Source organism: Notolepis coatsorum (genome assembly GCF_963971535.1).
Source record: "Notolepis coatsorum genome assembly, chromosome: 1".
NCBI lineage: Eukaryota > Metazoa > Chordata > Actinopteri > Aulopiformes > Paralepididae > Notolepis > Notolepis coatsorum.
This window is the reverse complement of record NC_140165.1, coordinates 203,108,728-203,126,867: the sequence shown is the minus strand read 5'-3', so window position 1 is coordinate 203,126,867 and position 18,140 is coordinate 203,108,728.

Sequence of the window (18,140 nt, the reverse complement as noted above, 5' to 3'; positions counted from 1 at the left end):
GAGAGAGAGAGAGAGAGAGAGAGAGAGAGAGAGAGAGAGAGAGAGAGAGAGAGAGAGAGAGAGAGAGAGAGAGAGAGAGAGAGAGAGAGAGAGAGAGAGAGAGAGAGAGAGAGAGAGAGAGAGAAAGAGAGAGAGAGAGAGGTCACTGATGTTCAATAGAGAACAGGACCGAATCTTCCTGGAAAATGTCTATGACATCATTGTGGTTGATTAGAACATCCTTCTCAATTACCATTAAAATAAGATCTGACAACCTCTCCTCTTTGCAGAGCCTGGAAATGTGTTCGCAAAAATGTTGTTAGGATGCTTTTTAGTTCTTTTTTTTCAAACTCATCAAAGTCAATGCGGAGCAAAATGCGACCATTTCAAAGAGCACCATGAGAATAAAGAACATGTTGGATGCATGTTTTCCTCAGAGATTGAATAGGATGAGAGTTGTCCATTCATATAAAGGAAGGCGATCTGGGAAATAATCAACATTTGGGTCCTGCTCTCGTTAAAGGACTAACTGCCCTTCCCATGCACTCTCTTAGGCCCCGTTTAGACGGAAACGCTAGCAGGTGAATCGCAAAAATATTTTTTCGGATGTGCCTTTCGTTTATACGGAAACAGCGTTTTTTACGGGGTGAAACTGCAAAAAAGTGAGACTACCTTCCAGGGTGGAATTCCTAGAAACGATAAACCTTTGCGCTCTCATCTAAACTGTCAAACCGCATACAACGATGACGAAAGGGTTCTCAAGGCTCTCGTAGCATGTACTGCTTACATCACAGGCATGCGTCAGTAGCCTAGAAGCGTAAACAAAGCATGTCTGATTCTATCCATGGCGATCACCTGAAGGCTACATTGGCAGTACTTTTAAATACACAAGAATCTGTCCCACGGTGTGACTGGACCCACTATCTGTGAGTGACTCTGCTTTGGTCCAATCACATTCCCCACCCACAGTCTGCGAATCAGAGGCAGAGTAGGGCGGGTCTTCACAGCATGTCATGTGACATATGCGCCAATCGTGTGACAGTGGGGCTCAGTCGTCTGGAGTCGTTACAGCCTCGTCTGCACGGAGAATTCCATCCCAAAACGATAGTCTACTCTAAACGCAAAATTAAAAGTGAAACCGTAAGACGACTTTTGCGGTTTCTGTTCAGACTCTCTCCGTCTAAACGTAGCCTTAATGAGATACTGGTGGGGGAAACTATTTAGTCTCAGCAGGTCACAGGATTATGTAAATCAATGTATCCATGAGCTCTCAGGATCTCATTTGTCTATAATCAGTGATAAAACATAGAATTGTATTATAATTACAATAGTGAAATAGGCTTTTCTTAATCAAATTGGATTATAATAGTCAAATTAGCTTTCTTCATTTATTTGTTCATGTCTTTATTATTAGCTGTGTTTGTGTCAGGGTGACATTGAGTTTTAGACAAACAGAGCCGAGGGCATAATTGGAAGTTCATGGTCTATGGAGTCTGCACACTAGTTAATTCTCCCATGAACATTTATTGTGATGAATACCAGAGAGCCTGGTGATGGAGTGGTGCAAGCGTGTGTGTGTGTGTGTGTGTGTGTGCGTGTGTGTGTGTGTGTATGTGTGTGTGTGTGTGTGTGTGTGTGTGTGTGTGTGTGTGTGTGTGTGTGTGTGTGTGTGTGTGTGTGTGTGTGTGTGTGTGTGTGTGTGTGTGTGTGTGTGTGTGTGTGTGTGTGTGTGTGTGTGTGTGCGTGTGTGTGTGTGTGCGTGCGTGCATGTGTGTGTGTATGTGTACGCTGTCCCTCCTGTCAAAGCTCCAGTTAGCACTATTTTGTCAATCTGACATCAGCCACGGGCCGCACCAACTAACTATCCACCAGTCACCTTGAAGAGAGCAGGACCATGGTTGTCATTCAGCTGATAATGAAGTGTCTGGGTTGAAGGGAATCGATGATTTGCATTTGGGTTATAACTTATATAGATATTAGTTCCCTTGTGCCTCCTTAGCAACTATTTCCTGTATTTAGCCCGTGTGTGTCTGTGTGTGTGTGTGTGTGTGTGTGTGTGTGTGTGTGTGTGTGTGTGTGTGTGTGTGTGTGTGTGTGTGTGTGTGTGTGTGTGTGTGTGTGTGTGTGTGTGTGTGTGTGTGTACAACGGTGGCTGTGTTGATCATTATGTCATGAAATTGGGTCCGTTTGCTTATTCTCCATATATTTACAGAATTTTAAAAGATTAGATTTTGAAACCCTCTAACACAAAAGTTAACAATAATATTAGCTTTCAAAGTGTCGATAGTGGTTTATTTCTTGCCATTAGGGGGTTAGGGTTAGGGTTACCCAGACAGAAAGATTAGGAGAAGGTAAAATATCACCCTGTGCCCGTGCCCACCCCAACACTTGCTCAGTCCCCTAACCTAACCCTAACCCCAACCCTAACCCTAACCCTAACACAAACGGGAATATAAGGGGTTACAATTCGGAAAGTTAGGTTTATAGTGGTATTCATAAAAAAAGAATTGGAACGAAATATTACAAATTAAGTTTTTTATGACCTTGAACGTGATGCAATCTTTTCATGCACTGACCTGCCAACTCGGTCAGTTACCTAACAAGGCACAAGGGTTAACACTTTGAGTGCCACGCCGGGTTTTCCTTTTTACCCCCTTGATGCCACGGTCCACGGCCAATGTTAACGTTAATATCGCCTAATCTATGTTTTAAATTATGGCTATGTGTCTAATCTGCCCATCGCTTATCAAATAATCATTTTCCAGTCAACATTGGCAAGGCAGATTGTATTTTTATAGCTTCATTTCCGTTTGATAGCATTTTGAAAATCACCCGTTTTCCGGGGAAAAACAACCCATTCTATGATAATCGCCTTTTACTGGAATATTCCAGAACGTTATCATTTGTCGGTCTATTTATGAATCGTTTTCAGATAAACGCTAGATGATCGATAGTATATGTGTGCGCACGCACGCTCGTGCCGTGCGCTGATAATCGCTGCTATTATTTCCTCATGGCTTTTACAGGCAAAACAGCTATATCACATATAGTGGACACGCTTATATCTCCGTGAAAACGAGTCTGATTATCCTAACACTGATAACATAGATTCCTTACCTGACATCAGATGGTATCCAAATGGTATATTCCAATTCCTGATCACCATTCGAAAAAATCGATAAGTGTATTGATCCAACGTGTGTACAGTAGAACACATGATTCCCCGCGGCTCAGAGGCTCCAGAATGAACTCTGGTAACCCCGGCTGCATCAGTGAGAAGTAAAATGTGGAGTCAGAAATCCGTTCTCCCATTCACTTTCATTGAGTCCATTCCAAAAGGGTGATTTACCATCTGGGAGACGATAGGGGGCACTTTTTTCACATCTGATTGCCGGCGGTCCCTGGATCTCTAACGGTAAGCTTGCGTGATGCAATATGATTTCAGATCGCGAATAAAAAAAAAAACACCAGAATATTCTCCGCCGTGGCACTCAACGGTCGGGGCGTAAACCAGAATATTCTCGGGCGTGGCACGCAAAGTGTTAAGAGAACCGTATCAGTTGTGTATGTGTGTCTCCAGTCAGACTACAGACGAGGGCCTTTTATCAGCTGAGCTCTCAAGCCCAAAGATAACCAGCGAGCCAAGGTCATTGTCTACAGCAGCGCTGGGCAGTTGTCACATAGAAGTGTAACCACAGCGTTTGTATCGAAGGTGACGAGAGCGCCGTTGCCATGGTATCGCATCACTTAGTAACGAGAAAATGGTCGGGCCCCCGTTGCTAGGAGAAAAACGTTATGAGCTGTGAGTTTCTTGCGGTGTAAGTTTAGACTAGGACACGAGGCTGAGACAAGCAGACGTTGAAACGCAGCTGACTACAGAAATCCCTCCTCACCCTCGCGGGTGGGGGAAGGGAAATGCCACAACATCGCTAGCCTCGGCTAACAGTGAAGGCCTTGTGGATAACAGATAGGCCGCAACGACCACCGAGCGGGGTAACAGGAGAGATCATTAGAATAATGAATATAGTTTTTTCAAAGACTTTTCAAGGACATTTCAGAACTGTTTCCATCTTGTACGAGGCTATGTTTATGAAAATAAACATCACGATCTAAGGAAGTAGATCACGTTGCCAGTGTCTAATTTATTTTTGAGAGGAACGCATCCACGGGGTAGGATACAGGGAATCAGTCAGTACGATAAGAAAGAGATAAATACAACGCAGACAACTTCACAGAACCACAGGTGATAAGGTGATATTGGCTGATTACCGGAGAATCCAACAGGGTGCATTATGATGGTAAATCCATTACTCTGAGCCTTTCATCACAAACAAAAACATCCCTGTAATTATTAGTGATATATCACATCAGGAAATAACTCTCTTGACTGTCGTTGTTATTGTGTTAATATTGTTCACTAATTGTTTTTGTTGCACATTAAATTGCCATGAACGTGTCATTATGAACAATAGCATCAATACTGTACCGTAGCTATAATGGCCATTCTGTGGATCAGAGAATAGTTATCAATGACCTCATTATCTATTATTAGTCCTACTGAAATATCATTGCAGCTACGGAAAAAAATCAAATCTACGAATTCCAATCTGGCTTCAGAACATCCCACTCCACTGACACATGCCTTCTCTATTTGAACGACCACATCAAACAAGAGGTGGACGCGGGCAAATACTGCGTCAATGCGTGGCATGGTCATGCTGGACCAAAAAGTGAAAATGACGAGCAGGTTGGCACCTTACATGGTTGCCTCTGCCGTTGGTGTGTGAATGTGTGTGTGAATGGGTGAATGTGAGGTATAAGTTGTAAATAGCTTTGGATAAAAGCGCTATATAAATGCAGTCCATTTACCACTGATGAAAACCAGAACAGGTAACATGTTCATCTTTATTATGTATTGTTCCATGTAAAATGCAATTCAAGTAATTGAATTATAAAAAAAAAGTATTATTATTATTATTATTATTAGGAGCGGCTGGGTGGCGCAGCGGACATTGTGCTCGTCACCAACGCAAGAGACACCGGGTTCGACTCCGGCTGTCGGCGTTGCCTCCGGCTTGAGCCAGCCGTCATACTAACTCAATTGGCAGAGTTAGCGGGTTGAAGTCGATGGGTGGTAATCTGGACGTTGTGGACAGCGACTCCTACAGGTCGGTTGGGGACGCCTGCACAGCAGAGACAGGAAAATGGCAGGGGTAGTGTGAGCATCCCACACATTACACCTCGCCAATGAGAGTCCGCGCTGGCAGGTGAAAAGATGTGACAGGCTGCCTCCTCGTGTATTGTAGGGGACACATGATGCAAGGCTTCTATCCTCCCTACAACCGGCCAGTGGGGGGCATATGCAAGCAACATTCAAGACAGGGGAGAGGATAATTGGCACAGTGGAATTGGGATGGGAGAAAAAATTGAAAAAGAGGAGAAAAAGTGGATAAAAAATAAATATTATTATTATTATTATTATATATATTTTTTTCATATATTTTTATTTCATTTTTGGATGAAGGCACAAGTACAGGCATACAATGCACATAAAACATAATTTAAATTATTTGCCAACTACACGCATTGGCTTGCCCCTTGCCTCATTTAAAATAACCCCTGCACCAAACACCGTTGACAAAAAAATAAAAATAATAATAACCCCCCCCCTCAACCCACCCCATCATAGGCCTGAGAAGAAAAAGAATTGAGCAAAGATTTCAACAAAGACCAACAAAAAATAAAGGGAATTATACAGATATAATTAGTTATGTCCTGCTAGTTATAGTAGAGGTCCTAACTTGATAGAGAATATGGTTCCAGCTATCTATTGTTTGATAGTTTACACCATTTAATCTAGCTGTAGAAAGCTCAATTGTTACAACATCAGCTAATAACTGTTTCCAGTGATTAAAGGGCAGAGAATGTGGAGCTTGCCATCGCAGCGCCAAATTTTTTTTGCAGCATTACTTCCTGCCTGCCAAAATCGTCTCTGAACAATACTTAAAGCTAAAGAATCATCATCATTAAGGAGCAGTAATTTGGGACAACAGGGAATATGTTTTTGTAATACTTTAGATAGATAATTAGTTATCTGTTCCCAGAAACGTTTGACTGTGGGGCATTCCCACATCATATGTGTAAAAGTACCAGTAGTATGTAGAGAACAAAGTGTACAGTTTGTTGAAATAGCACGTCTCATTCTATACGCTTTCTGGTTGGTTAAATATGTTTTATGGACAAAATTGAAATGAATCTGCTGATGATTTGGGTTTCATGATGCCATAAAAATATTTCCCCAAACTCTGGTCCAATTGATAGATTGATGGTGTTCTAATCCCAATTCTGTGCTCCACGATTGGATAACAGGTATTAACGAAGTATATCTTTGTGATAGATTTTTATAAATTATAGAGACTTGACCTTTGGACAGACCTGCAGTTTTTTTTAGAGAAAGTAACTAAGGGGTGAGTAGTTGGTTTGGTCCATGGAACTCCATAGGCCCGCATAGCCGAACGGAGCTGTAAATATAAAAAAAGGAGGTGCCAGGTAAGTTATATGACTCTTTCAGATCTGAGAATGATCTTAAACCATTGTCCTCCATAACATCGGCAAGTACATGAATGCCACAATTGGACCATGATTGAGCTACAAAACTGTGGCCTCCGCTAAGCAAAAAAGGGTTATGGAATAAGGGAGTCTGTTCATGCCACTTAGTATCCCATTTAAGTAACTTTTCATATTTGCGCCATAAAGATATGGCATGCGCTATTATCGGACCATAACGTAATTTACACTGCTTTAGTGAAATATCTGTGAAGACAATGGGTCTCATTCCCGAAAATGTTCCAAAGATATATTCTGGAAGACTTATCTTGGAACCACTGAGACATAATCTATGACAAGTACACTCTGAGTCCTGAACGTGCTGGAGATATGTCTTAAGTGGCTGAAACGGTCGCAGAAATGATATGATCTGATATCTGCTTGGAGAATGGCATTCTGTCGTAAACTCCAAAGCGCGTTCCCGTTCAGCTCATTTGCATACAAAACACCGCCTCCATAGTTCCTTATAAGGCAACTGGTGATGCAGCTGTGTGAAATGGAATGGCGGAAGTGCTTTGCGAGCCGTGTGATTACGAAACCTAGCGTCAGTCAGTTCTAATCAGAGAGCGTTTCGTAATCACGCTTGCGCCCATCAAAACTAGATTAGATTAATGTATTGGCATCATATACAGCTCGCGGTACACACCTGCCGCAGCACGCGCACACACACAGACACACGCACACACGCGCGCGCACAGTACTGTATATGAATGAATGACATATAATATATATAGCCTACTACGGCGGGCGTAATGAATGAACGCAGTATGGCTTATTATTCCATAAGCCTATAGGCTACTGTTCATTCGTAGGCGCACACAAGACTTGTTATGGAATATTAATGCAGTCTATTTCCACCGATTAGCTTTAGTTCTTATTTATTTATCCACTGTCATTTCAGTGTTGGTGTATAGGCTATATAGTGTATTTCAATATAAGTTTAATTGATTAATGATATATTCGAAGGAATGCAGGTGTACAGTAAATTACCAAGTATGGTTTTGTGACTGTCAATATTCCAATGTACAGTTTTGCTTGTACAGTGTAAGTCTATCCCCCACCCATCCCTACCCAACCTCCTCCAACAGTTTCTACGTCAAATGTACTCTCTTTTCTGGACTCTTTTTGTATCACAAACAGTACTGTATTTGCAAATCTGGTATGTCATAAATGTATAGATGTAGCAGTACTGTCTATCTGTGTCATGTGTGTCATATATGTTATGATGAATTGAAAATGGGGGACCCTGATGTAAACAAGACGAAATTATTTCTCTGGTCTGCATCCCCTTATGTAATTGAGCTGTACTGTACCCATTCTGCAATCTGTTAATAAAGTTTTCAATCAATCAATCAAACAAAGGTCTGTCCCATTGTATACCACTCAATGGGATACATTGCATGTTGACCTGCATTCTTTCAAATGTATATAATGAATCATTAAAACAGATGTGTAACAAATAAGAAATACAAATTCCACAGAAGGCATTAAATTATTATTATTTTCAATCATTTCACAATAATTGCATAATTGTGTTTGAATATCTGAGTAATTATTTGTCCAAAATAGTTGGTTCAGATATGGTTAATCCAGCTGCCCTGTGATCAGATGAATCCATATTATTTATTTTTCCGACATTAAAATTCGTAATTTCTTATCGTACAAATATTGTCATATTTATTTTAATTATGATTAAGTAATTAATTCCAAGGAGGCATGTAGCGTTGACGTGAAGGAATCACAGAAAGACTCAGAAGAAGCTTCTATCCCCAGGCCATCAGGCTGCTAAACGAACAATAAACACTATGCAACAACCATCAAATGCACACAGCACACACACCCACACGCACACACTCACTCAAACAAACAACACACTGCAGCACCCACTCTCCACACTTTAGATCACACAAACACACTTTACACTTTATATTTATTGATAAAGGATTTGCACTACAACTCGTACACCTACTGTGAATTGTACCTAAATTGCACCTCGTCCCATTTCAGCCTTGCACTATATAGTATTGTATATTAGTACACTGCACAGTATTGTATATTGTATGGTAACTACGTCTATTCTGCATCGAACATTGTACATATGTCTAAACTGAACACTGTGACCTAATTTTTTTACTTCTAATTTTACTATGTTATTTTATTTCATACTTATCTTGTCTTGCACAGTCTCTGGAGCGTAACAGTAAGAAGCATTTTGTATAAAAGTATTCTGTACTTCTGTATGACAAATATTAAAGAAACTTGAAACTATGAGAACACAGTCTGTCAAGTTATAATAACATTTTAAATTAGTCAATCAATCATGAGATTTGATCGTGGGCTGAGAGCATATTTAAGTGTGCTCCTCAGCACTCTTAGATCTGCTCTCAAATAAGATCTCAGGAAAATTTGAAAACTCCCACTCCCAGCCCTAATATGTCTTAAATAGGCCGAAATCTGGCTAAGACGAAATATTTTGTCGTAACTTCGTTCGAGAATGAGACCCAATGTCTTGTAAACGAATCAGTGCCACAATATGTTTTTCAATATTAAGCCAGGGGGCCTCCGAATTTAAATTAAACCAACTCAACAGAGGACTAAATGATAACGCTTGAAAATATAACTTAAAATTTGGTACAGTTACAGAACGCCAGCTTGCCGCTCAATTTGTAAGGTAGTAAGTTCAACCCGAGCTCGCTTGCCTCACCATATACATTTTGAGACTGCTCTATGTACATTTTCCCAATGAGCAACAGGTGGGGCAATAGGAATCATGGAACTACAGAAGTTTACTCGAGGTAATATGTTCATTTTGATAATAGAGACTCTTCCGGAAAGGGAGACAGGTATATTACACCATCGATTGAGATCGTCTAGTTTACAGACACAATTTTTTCAATTGAAGGAAATATATCAATACCAAGATATTTAAATTGGGTTACAACCGGGATCTCATGGTCAAGCATAGAGTTAGGAGTGGTTCTTAGATACATTAGTGCTGATTTGGTCCAGTTTATTTTATAACTTGAAATTGAACTGAATTTTTCAAAAATGTTCAGGAGACTTAAGAGAGACTGAGATACATTCTCCATATATAACAAAATGTCATCAGCATAGAGTGAAATATGATGATCAGTAGAATTTACAGAGATTGCCGTATAGCTTGGGCTAAAGGTTCAAGGGATAAAATAAACAAGCTTGCAGAAATCGGATCCCCTTGCCTACTTCCACGAGTGATTTTGAAAGGAGGAGAACTAATATTTCCGGTTATAACACTGGCTGATGGATAAAAAAATATAATTTTTACCATATTTATAAAATTTTGACCTAGTCCCATATGTTTCAGTACAGCCCAAAGATAGGTCCACTCCAGACGGTCAAATGGCGCTTTTCCACTGCATGGTACCTACTCTACTCTACTCTACTCTACTCTGTATTTTCGGTTTTCCATTACCAAAGTACCTGGTACCAGGTACTTTTTCGGTACTTTTTGGGTACTTTTTTAGTCCCTGCTCTGTCGTGGTTCCAAGCGGGTAGAACTGGTACTAGAAAAGTCACGTGAAACACTGCAGACCACTGATTGGTCAGAAGAGAGACGCGTCACTCGTTGGAGAGTCTGAACGAAAACAGAAAGCCGCCATCTTTAATGTCTCACATAGGATTTCATTATAGTTGCAGCAGGCACAAGTTCAATAAACAAACGATACACAGTCACTGTGTATTCTGCCTCATTTATTGATTAAACAAAACCGACATCAACACAATTTGCCACCGAGCGGAGAGTTTAGTCTAGCAAAAAGATCGCTGACTTGTTAAGGCTTAAGCTTATGTTGTGCTAATGTTGTGCTAGCGTTTTAGCATGGCTATCGTACATAGCGTGATCAATATAACTCGCTATTGATTGTTTGTATGAGTAACGTTAATGCTAGTAGAATAGACACAATGTGAGGTAATCACCATCCATTTTAAACCGGTTATTACCTAATGCTAACGTTAGCAAATAGACGCGACTGGTAACGTTACAGCTTGTTAGCCTAATGCTAACGTTAACGTTAGCATAGACAGCCTAGCTAACGTTAACGCTTGTAGAATGGACACAATGAGAGGTAACGTTAGCGTTAGCAGAATAGACACAACGAGAGTCTTGTTAATGTTGTTATTGATTGATTGATTGAAAACTGTGTTTTACTCTGGCTTGCGCCTACTAGCTCACGGACATAGCTATGCTGGAGCTCTCACAGAGCTATGGAGCTCTCAGCTGTACACCAGCAGCCCCGCCTCCCCACACGGAGACAAACTGAGTACTTTATTTTAGTACCTGCAGTGGAAAAGGAACGAAGTACCAGGTCCCTAAAGCGAGTAGAGTAGAGTAGAGTAGAATAGGTACCATGCAGTGGAAAAGCGCCAAAAGGCCTTTTCTGCGTCAACAGAGAGAACAACTGACGACACTTTAGCATGAGAGGCGGAGTTGACAATGTGAAGGAGACGTCGCAAATTATCAGACGAAAGTATTTTTTTAACAAAACCACTTTGATCTGGGTGAATCAGTTTAGGTAAAAACTTTTCAAGATGGCAAGATAATACTTTAGAAAATAGTGTGGCATCTGTATTAATTAAAGAAATAGGGCGCCAATTAGAACACTGGTTTGGATCATTACCTTTTTTTAAAAGAGAGAAACCAAAGGGGTTGCTATAATCATTGATAAAAAATGCAAAATTACCATCATAGGCAAAGGCAGTGATCAAGAAGGAAGAATAGCTTTTCTAAAATGTATTCATAATGGTAAAATAATTGTGTTTATTAATGTCTATGCACCCAACTGTTATGAACCAGACTTTTTTCAATCATTGAATAAAATCCTAATGGAACTAGCTGATTTCCAGTTGATTATTGGGTCAGATATGAATTCTGTTTTGGATCATACCTGGGATAAATCTAAAGCAGTTAATCATAATGCTCGCTCGACAAACGCTTTAAAGCACTTGTGTAACTGAGGGGTACAATTCCCTGACTGTATTGATAAGTATGGTATCATTAAACCACTACCGCTTTATGTACTTTAATTACTGGCCATACAGTACACGATATCTAAGTATGATGAACACTTTCCCACATATGAAATCAGGTCCACACAAAGGTAATAGTCAAATATTTAATATATAGCAAAAGGTACATATAATAATTACTTATTACATTTATGATTTGAATTGAATGCTCTTGTAAGGCAAATGAGTACTCGTATGCAAATCAACACTGAATGTCCAATCTCTGGTTACACAGGAAGCAAGTATACAACCTGGCTTTTAGGGAATTATAGCGATGGTCACTTAATGATTATAGCTGGATAATATACTGAAGGGGTCCCGCCGGTTGTAAGCCAGTAGGGGGGGTAGGAGAGCCGTCGGCTGTATCCCGTCTGGTCAACGATTTCCAGGGAGAATTCAGGTACAGAAAACAGTGCCCGTGGAACCTTGATCCACAGATGAATACACTTGGGCTCTCTTGTAGACGATAGCTGTAGCTGTCGCTGTCGGTCCACAACGAAGAAGAAGCGAGGCGACCTCAGTCTGGTCTGAGCGCCGTCTCACCTTGGCTCCTCTCGGGGTAAATCCAACACTCACCGGTGTTGGCGATTATCCGCTCCACAAATCAAAGCACCAAAGCAAATAGATATTCCATGCCGTATAGGGCTCAGCAGTCGTCGGGGTAGGTAATCCAATGTGCAGGTCCACTCGTCCTCGCCCAGAACTCCTCGGATGAAAGCACCACGCGTGGTCTGCCCAGCCTGGTTAAGACTCTAGATAACGCGAGGAAACGATGGGGGTGCTGCTCACTTTAGAACTCTAACCGAACGATGCACCATACATAATAGACTATTATTACTTAATAGAAATACGGTGCCAAACTCTGGCAATTCAGCTATTAATTCGCACGAGGTCTCACTGCTATTCTAAGGCCAAACAGGCCGTACTACACCGCACGCGGTATCGTGGGGTGAGGCTTCACGTCTTGTTACTTAGTTGGGTAGAAGGGTAAAGGACTAAGAGGAATTCTACATTTCTTGCGCCATATTTATATGCACAGTGGACAAGTAGTGCCGCTCTGCTTTCGGTAGCCGTATTCCTGCGCGGAGCTGAGGCTAGTAAAGGCATGTCTCGTCGGTACCTTTGAACTTGAACGCCAGGGGCTTGTCCCTGGCGCCTGGTCCCTTTGTCCAATAAGAGAATGAACTATTATGGGCTGTAGTAGAATAAAGGGATATTCAGTGTATATGTACAAGGAATATACAAGGGATATCAAACGATATACAAATACTATTAAATATATATCCATAAATAAATATATATATTCGGTTTAATCTGATCCTTCACAACAACTTGCTATCTGACTTTAATCTTATTGATATTTGGCGGGTTCATAATCCAGGCAACAGGGAGTATACCTTTTTCTCTAATAGACATCTATCATTTTCCCGTATTGATTTAGTTTTAATATCAGCATCCTTATTTTCAGACGTCAAAAAAAATTAAATCCGACCTATGAGTTTATCAGATCACCATGCCTATTTCTGTCAATTTCAATTCAGCCAGGCTAAGAAAAAGGCCACAAGATGGTGCTTTAACTGGTCTTTATTGGATAATCCAGCATTCTGTGAGCAATTTCAGTCTGAGCTAGCCCAATTTTTATTGATTAATAATAACTCCGTGGATGATTTCAGGATACTTTGGGACGCCACTAAAGGCTTTGTCAGAAATAATGCTATTACTTTGTCTTCAAGTCTTAATAAATCTCAGCTAAAACGAATATCGGAATTAGAAACCATGCTGTCTACCTTGGACCTATCTCAACAGAGGCATTACTCTCAGCAGACTGCCGCTACACTAGCCAATATTAAGAGTGAACTAAACGATCTTATCAGGAAAAGAGCCGAATCCTCCATCCATAAAGATAGAGTAAATCAATACTTTCATGGTAGTCGACCGAGTCAAATACTGGCCAACAAACTATGCAATGGTGATCTTGTAGGAAATATTACTACTGGTACATCAGAAAATGGTGAGCTGCTTACAGATCGAAAATTAATCAATACAAGATTTGCTAAATTTTATAATGATTTATATACTATAGAAGGCGAGCGCTCCTCTGAAGAGATTTAATCTTTTTTAAGTGGCCTTAACCTCTCTGTTTTGTCACCAGTTGAATCAAGTTTAATGGGTGCTCCTATATCATTACAAGAACTCAAAACATCTCTGGAAACTATGAATAAAGGCAAGTCTCCAGGGTGGGATGGCATTCCCCCTGAATTTTAACTACTACTTGAAATGATTAATATATCCATATCTAAAGGCTCCTTAGGGAGAGACGTGAATATGTCCCTAATCTCTCTTTTATTATTATTATTATTATTATTATTATTATTATTATTATTATTATTATTATTATTATTATTATTATTATTATTATTATTATTATTATTATTATTATTATTATTATTATTATTATTATTATTATTATTATTATTATTATTATTATTATTATTATTATTATTATTATTATTATTATTATTATTATTATTATTATTATTATTATTATTATTATTATTATTATTATTATTATTATTATTATTATTATTATTATTATTATTATTATTATTATTATTATTATTATTATTATTATTATTATTATTATTATTATTATTATTATTATTATTATTATTATTATTATTATAATAATTGTGTCTTGGATTTGCTGAAGGATAGTTGATTTTTACAGTACTACTAAAGGATAACACTCAAGCAATTAGCTCTTCCTGATATAAACTGCAACACACCTAAACCATCCCCGATCAATTGACCTCTAAACATTATGTTAAATTGTGGTCCAGTTATAGCGGCTCCGATTACATCCTCTTGAAGTTGACAGACATATAATCTTAATACATTTTTGCCATGTATTCTATGCAAAAGTAAGAGTAAAAAGTACTGAAATTTGTACTTGAAATGTAGTGGAGTAAAAGTATAAAGTTCCCTAAATTGAAAATACTAATGAAAGTAGCTTGAAAAAGTAAAAATATGTTTGAATTACTTTACATCACTGGTAATACACCTACTATGAAACTGTGTTATTAGCCTATATTTCATTCCTGCTATGAATGGAGCAAGATGCTTTACTAGAATTGACCTACACTCGTCCGCCCGTGCGCGTCCTTCAACTTTGGAATGGCCGTCTGACAGCAGGACTCACCACTTACTCACTACCTTGGGACGTCTCCAAACCACAACGTCACACCTGATAATTAGCCACATCCAATTCCACTTCTATAGCTGCGTCTTAAATCATCACAACCTCTTAAGCCCTAGCCATATTTTCTGAAAATTCGCCTACAAGTACATACCCAAGTAAATGGAAGATTGTCTCTCTAGAGGTCTTTACAGAGACAGTGCTCTGTAGGAAAGTGTCTCTTCAGAGTTATTTACAGAGACAGAGTGTTGAATGTGTCTCTTCAGAGTTATTTACAGAGACAGAGTGCTGAAAGTGTCTCTCCAGAGTTATTTACAGAGACAGAGTGCTGAAAGTGTCTCTCCAGAGTTATTTACAAAGACAGAGTGCTGAAAGTGTCTCTCCAGAGTTATTTACAGAGACAGAGTGCTGAAAGTGTCTCTCCAGAGTTATTTACAGAGACAGAGTGCTGAAAGTGTCTCTCCAGAGTTATTTACAAAGACAGAGTGCTGAAAGTGTCTCTCCAGAGGACTTTGGAGACGTTATACTCTGTGTTTATTGGGGACAGTGGCCTGTCAGTATCTGCCAGAGAAGAGTCTGTTATTGTAAATATGAGGGTGTCTGGTGTCAGATCCCCTGCTGTGCTCAGAAATCAGGTCCTCATTTATCAACCTGACGTACGCACAGATATGTGCGTAACCCGTGCGTACGATCATTTCTAAGCAAAGTGTGGGATTTATCAATTTGAACTTGTGCTTGACTTTGTGCGTATATTTAAGCACAGGTCGGACCATGCGTAGTTGACGCCGGTGGTAGAATATATTATTACAACAAGGAAATAAGCACTGACTGCGCTCCGCGTAACTCAACTCGTTATTATTTTGCGCATATATTGCAGAAATACGGGAACGTTTTGATTATATTTAAAAGGCTTTGCCATTGTTAAACGTAATAAGTGGAACCCCGAAGCTGTAAGCAGAATACAAGTCATATGAACACCCACGATATAGTGTTCTTCACCCTTCCTATAAGAAAGAATAAAAAACGCATTGCAAGGAGAATAGACTGAGGTTATTTGTTGAGTGTATGTGTAGACAAAACCCTTGCAATAAATGTGTCTTAAATGAATGAAAAGCATACATGCTCTGGACACAGAGTATATATTGTGTGGGTGATATCATGACTTGTATTCTGCTTACAGAAGTTCACTTATTTAGTTTTACAATGTCAAAGCCTAAATCAAAACGTTCCCGTATTTCTGCAATCTATGCGCAAAATAATAACGAGTTGAATTCTAACAAAGAACGTATTACATGCTGGTAGGCTGATATAGTAAACTATGATATGAATATGAATATGATATGATATAAAGGTATACTGGTCCGTCCGCGAGGATATCGAGGACTCGGATAGCCATTTGAGAATATAGGCTAAAGCGACGGCCTATAGCCTATACATATTATTTAATGTTTTCATAAGCGTAAAGATACAACAGCTAGATTAATGATCAAGTTAGTTTACTGTATGCAGGCTTCGCAGGGCTGTGTGTTATTATATATGCGCAAATTACTGTTGCATAATGTAGGCTGGCTGCTATTATATGTAATTCATATAGGCTACCCAATACCAACAACAAAATAGATTGTATCATATGCCTCTACACACATTATATTATACACATCATATTATATCTTGGTTCGGCAGCGCCTCTGTGAACAATCTCTCAGTTTGCTCCATCAATAAACAAATCCAGTAATGTGAACGGGATTCCACTCGGTCAATGTACAGATAATCCGCGATGTGCATTTTGGCTGATAATGTGCCGGTGGCCGGAGTCTCATTCAGGCCTAATTGTATTTAATTCAATTGTAATGTTATTACTGGGGTATCTAAAACATCACAATGCAGTTCAGGGTTATCCACTGAAGCCATAATGACTCTGACCAGAAGTACCACGGGCTCATGACGAGCGCACATAATAGGCATTGTAGAGCGCAGAGTTGGCCTGCTGAAATTGATTTAATTTCAGTCATTACAGTGCTTAATGTCGGGTCATCTTGTCATTTATTTCTGTCAATGTGCTGGTTCTGTAGCAGGACTGGGTCAGTCAACATCCTTGGCTCCCGGCGCACCGAAGATTATACGTTCAATTTGTTGGTTGGACCTCGGTGATCAATCTCGCTCTCAGTGAAGTCTCTCAGAGTTCGCTCGGGTTAGTCCATTTTTCCACATTTCATGGGGGTGTTCCATTACTGTATATGGTTAATCGGGGCGGTTCTGGTATGCAAATATGTGAAAGTGTGCACGAGCCTCAGCGTATAGAGCAAGGTGATATTTATCATGACAGGTGTGCGTAGGACCTGTGTACGAACGTGTGATAAATCCCCTTTTTTTTGTGCGTGCACACATTCTAAATTCTGTGCTTAAGTATGGAAATAGAACATTTTCTAAGGAAAATTTATAAATGAGGGCCCTGGGCCCTCATTTATCAAATTGACGTACGCACAGATATGTGCTTAAGCCTTGCGTACGACCATTCCTAAGCAAAGTGTGGGATTTATCTATTTGAACTTGTGCTTGACTTTGTGCGTATATTTAAGCACAGGTCGGACCATGCGTAGGTGGCGCCGGTGGTAGAATATTTTCACAACGCGGAAATAAGCACTGACTGTGCTCTGCGTAACTCAACTCGTTATTATTTTGCGCATATATTGCAGAAATACGGGAACGTTTTGATTATATTTAAAAGGCTTTGCCATTGTTAAACGTAATAAGTGGAACCCCGAAGCTGTAAGCAGAATACAAGTCATATGAACACCCACGATATAAACGCGCATTGCAACGAGAACAGACAGAGGTTATTTGTTGAGTGTATGTGTATACAAAACCCTTGCAATAAATGTGTCTTAAATGAATGAAAAACATACATGCTCTGGACACAGAGCATATATCGTGTGGGTGATATCATGACTTGTATTCTGTGTCAAAGCCTAAATCAAAACGTTCCCGTATTTCTGCAATCTATGCGCAAAATAATAACGAGTTGAGTTCTAACAAAGAACATATTACATGTTGGTAGGCTGATAGAGTAAACTATGATATGAATATGAATATGATATGATAATATAAATACTGGTCCGTCCGCGAGGATATCGAGGACTCGGATAGCCATTAAGCCATTTGAGATTATAGGCGGCCTATAGCCTATACATATTATTTAATGTTTTCATAAGCGTAAAGATACAACAGCTAGATTAATGATCAAGTTAGTTTACTGTATGCAGGCTTCGCAGGGCTGTGTGTTATATATGCGCAAGTTACTGTTCCATAATGTAGG